The sequence below is a fragment of the Palaemon carinicauda genome, chromosome 8 (assembly GCF_036898095.1).
Source record: "Palaemon carinicauda isolate YSFRI2023 chromosome 8, ASM3689809v2, whole genome shotgun sequence".
Taxonomy (NCBI): domain Eukaryota; kingdom Metazoa; phylum Arthropoda; class Malacostraca; order Decapoda; family Palaemonidae; genus Palaemon; species Palaemon carinicauda.
Genome location: NC_090732.1, coordinates 148240942 through 148245941, shown reverse-complemented (window position 1 = coordinate 148245941; position 5000 = coordinate 148240942). Strand labels below are relative to the sequence as shown.

Genomic DNA, 5000 nt, shown 5'->3' with positions numbered 1-5000 from the left:
TCAATATATTTGTTTCACCACTATTTTTCGCTTTCATAAACAGATGATTATTTTTAATTAATTATTCCTTATTTATTAGGCATCTTGAAGGGATTAGTTTGAGTTATTTCAAAAGTTTGCTACTCATAAGACAGGAAGCTAATAAAAGCGAATATTTCTATGAACAATTTCTTACATAGGAAAAGTAATTATGTAGTCAGATCCCCATAAACAAGCAGGTTTTTTTTTACGAACAGCTTGATAGTTGTATCACCATTAATGAACGAGTGATTTCTGATTCAGTGCTCACTTAGTTTTTGGCTTTCTGTGTTTTTTTTAGCTTACGGTGAAAGAATCCTAACGGTTGTGATATTGCGATGTGATATATATCGATATAATTATAATTCATAGAAAATGTATGAGATGTAATTATCATACGATGAAATTATCATAATAAATTACCACGATAAAATTACTGCGATGAAATTACAGTGAATCGTTTTAGCTGCTTCCAGGCAGTATGTTATACCTCAATGTCCATAAACTACGGTTTTTTTAAATATGCCATATTTTTTTTTTTTTTTTTTTTAGGTTAGGTGTAATTCCTAGGCCAAGGAAGATGGCATAGTATCAAGATTGAGTACCCTGCTACTAATAAGTCTTCTTATGAATGCCATGCTATTCAAGTCAAAAATAATTGCGAAAGGTTAAGAAATTCTATCCATGTTCCATCATAATGGTAGTCTACATTGATATAAGGCCAATTAAGACTTCAGGTATCTTCTTACCATCAGGGCTAAGATGAGGGAAAACCATAGGAAAGCCTCTTTTCTGTTCGTTGGTAACTCCAATGCTCATCATTGAGTTAAACATTAATGAGGCGTCGCACAAGTTTGGTGATTTTTTTCGGAACTAACATTCTCTGATTCTCAGTATATATTACACGCAAGATTGGGCCTCTGATAGAGTATCCTATTCATGCTTTAATTTCTTTAGCAATTAAGCCTAAGGAAGTAATTTATATATATATATATATATATATATATATTATATATATATATATATATATATATTATATATATATATATATATATACATACATACATACATACATACATACATACATACATACATACATACATACATATATATATATATATATATATACTAATTAGATTAAAATGTCAGTTTTACAGATCTTTTCCAATTAAGTTGATTACATTTTCACGAAGAAGATAACCTTAAAGTTCTTTTAAATAACATATTTTTAGCACATTTGATAGAATATTTCTTTCTGGGTGTGGAACTATCGTATCACAGGCAAAGTCTGGCTCAATGATAATTATACCCATACTTATCTAAAAGAAAAAACAGAGGAATGACTATCATATATCGTAGCTTTCACACAAAGTTCATGCTTCAGCTGAAAGTGAATAAGATTTAATAATAATAATAATAATAATAATAATAATAATAATAATAATAATAATAATAAAATAAACTTTTCTGATACAACTTAGAGCATGAATGGTGGGTCACCTTCAAAAATTAACTCTTTGCTGCTGACTTAACAGTTGCTCTTTTGCTTAAACCAGAGGGTTCTGTTGTTCACCAAGCTAAGCAAATTCATCTTTTTAACTGTTGCATGAGACCATATCTTTGCAGTTATTATGAAGCTATACTGATTATTTAGATATTTAATCTTGGAAAATTTTGAAAATTGGGTTGTTTATCTTCTGTAGTTTATTCTTTACTTCCCCGTCACTCTGCATTTCTTTCCATATAAGGGTCTTAGTGACTAAAACATTCTTATATACCCACTACGGTGCTGTTTAATTTGTATTCATAGTAAAAAAAAAAAAATGGTCTTCTCGTGTTTCCATATCTCTTAAAATGTGTTTTCTATTCATTCACTATAAGTTTGAATAGAATTTACTCTCTGGTACTGGTGTTTGGACAATGTCCGGTATTGTGTATCTATCACATCGGCATATTATACCATTGTGCCGATATGAGATTGATAGCAAAAAAGTAAGCATTGTGCAATAGTTGATGGCATTTGGCGTCTAATCCTTTCATGTGTGCTTTACCTGAACAACTAGATGTTTTTAGTGCTAGTTTTGGTAAATAAATATTTTTTGTTTATTGGTTATGTTAAATGTTTTATTATATTTATCAAACCTTGAACTTGGTTCTGGTTTCTGAACACTGGACTTCAACATACATGAGCTTCAATTACTTTGGGTTATGATAAATTCATGCATATTTTTCACAGAGTATCAATAGATTTCTTGATTTTCTCCAAATAGGTATAAAGATTTTAAACAAACTGCATTTGGAAAAAAAAAAAAACTCGAATTTAGATATACGCATTAAAATATGTTGACAAAAAAATGTGGTAGCTAACTATAAACTACTTTGTAAAGCATAATTAAGCATCGGATCTATTTGCCCTATGACCCCATTCAAGATAAGTTATCCTTTGTGTATTCCTTGGATTGGATTTTATTGCATGGATATGATATTTTCTCATCACAGTTATAAAGTTTCCCGGCTGTTTATATTTCTTCTATCCTCCAGCTTTCCTTTGTTTCTCGTATCGCTCTGTCCCTGTTAATGGCTCAAACAAAAAGTGAGATAACTCATAACAGCTTGAAGTAGACCATTACTGAGAACCATTTCAATATTGTAATCGTCTTTACGAGTTTGTGGGAGATGACCAAACATACAAAGTAAAGACTCGCGGGTGAAGGGCTGCAGTCGGTGTCAGAGTTTTAGGGGTTTGTTTTTAATTATTGCTCAATTGTAACTATTTTTTTTTTCTCTCTCGGTTCACAAAAATTCAGACCTGCTATAGTGTTTTTCTATAATCAAAACAGTAATTTTGTTCATATAAAATTTTCCTTTCTTGAGGATCATTGAATCACCAAATGCTTTCTTTTTAGATAATATATCTATTAAATTCATCGTCTCACCATTTCAATGGATGTTTTTAATCAAAATCAAGGGAAAGAAGTAGGAAATCTAATAATAAATAAAGAATATAGAGTTACCTTTCCCTGAAATGCATGGCAAAGTACTAAGCAAACAATTTGTGAAATTTATTATTCATAGCCCTTCTAAAAATCCTATTATACTTTTGATAAAATTTATGGGTTATATAAATAACAGTTTTAAAAAAGTAACTCTCTCATTCCCATATTTGAATGGATCAAGAATATTTACTTAAATTAAAGCAGGTAGCATCACGCCGACAAACATTGAAGTACCCGAAGCTGAAAAGGGAATTAACTACGCAATGTAAGACAACCAAAACAACTAATAACAGGAATGAAGTTACGTGCGGAGGACAAGGGTGGTTTAAGCTTCTCTCTCTCTCTCTCTCTCTCTCTCTCTCCTCTCTCTCTCTCTCTCTCTCTCTAAGCGTAGTATTATTATCCCATTTTCCAACTGTCAAACATATTTCAATTATAATTCAGTGTTTAAACACGTATCCAAATTTAATTTGTTATGCTAAAACCACCGGATTATTGTACGTTCTTAAGATGTAAATGTATATCTATAATCGGGAGCTATTGTTTAAAACAGAAAGGTTATATGGCTTTCTGATCAACAATCCTCATTTTCTTGCATTGTAATTTTATTAATTTCGGACAATTGTTAAGTAGCGTGAATTATTATGCCAATGCATCAGCACAAGAAATTTCAGTTTCTAATCAGGTTATCTGAAAGGACTGATATCTTTTATCTGTTTGGGTAGCTGATTGCCTTTATCCTAACACTTCTAAAGAGCAATTCACTGATGCACACCAAATATAGTTCAAAAGTCAAGATATTATCAGAGATAAGATATATGAAATTCATAGGTAAAATCTAAGTTCTTCGAGGTCAGGATATAATAAGCTCATAAACTTTTATACTGGTCTCTTGTCTCTGAGTTTATGCTTATTTCTTTTTCTATAGGAAATTCAAAATTTAATGTGATATTTATATGATTTCTAATATAAAATATTTAATTTTGTCTAATGTTTTTATCATAACAATAACGGTAACACGAAGCAACTGCTATAAGAACAAATCATTCATATTCATTTAAAGGACAAATGATTAGGAGGCGTGATAAGGTAAAGGATCATTTTAAGAAGAAAGGTTTGGTAGACGAAAATTATTTTTTATATATAGTCTGAGAAGATGCACCAAGGCAACTAGTCCCTAGTTTAGGAAGGCCAGTGGTGATGTTGTTGTTGTGGATTATAGCCAACAGTTCTTATTGGCACGGCCCATTCCCTTGGTCGGCCCGTAAACAGTGGTGATGAATTAAGGGCTACCATATACCAATAATTAATATTGTTGAACACCATTTTCAAAAATATTTATTTCGACGATTTTGATAGGTACTTAATTTAAAGTTATATATAAATATGGATATTTTAAATTAAAAACAGGTGAAAATTATCGAAAAAGAAAATATTCATCTAGAGGATTTTCTATATTTTATCTTTACTTAATTTAGGTAGGAAAATAAAATAATTTTCTAGAAATAGGCTTTAGATATATAAATGCCTTTTATAAAGCAGCGTTATTGAGTAATGACCTTATTTCATAAAGAAAGCTATAAGAAAAAGGAAGTAACATGCTTCAGTAAGATGATAAACACACGCACCATTGTTTTTCCCGGTAACGAAGATAAGTTATCATCTGGTTCTGAGATATGAGAGCTGCGGAATTTATCTGTTAAGGAGTACCCAGCCTGATTTCGTCGTCTCAGTGTGACTTTGTATTCTCGGGTTGTGCACTAATAAGCAGGAAATTGTGAGTGTTTTCTCGTTAATTTTCTGCGGATTTATAGGATACAGCAGTCTTGTGTCCAAATTGTGAATTGCTTATTCTTTAGATTGCTTGGGATTACGGGTTCAACATTCTTTCTTTTAGTACAACTGTGACACTGTAAGTGCTTTTATTTGTCAAACTAACTATAATTTAGTTTTATTAAATTTTGTGTGTGTAACTTTTATAGAATG

The 5000-nt window shown here is 30.8% G+C and overlaps 1 long non-coding RNA gene across 1 annotated transcript in view; it reads left to right on the top strand.

Moving 5' to 3' along the window:
- Positions 1 to 4728: 4728 nt before the first annotated feature.
- Positions 4729 to 5000, top strand: part of LOC137645027 (uncharacterized) — a 5255-nt gene continuing 4983 nt past the window's right edge. The window contains exon 1 of the long non-coding RNA XR_011045254.1: positions 4729 to 4791. This is a non-coding gene — a long non-coding RNA (uncharacterized lncRNA). The remainder of the gene's footprint in view (positions 4792 to 5000) is intronic.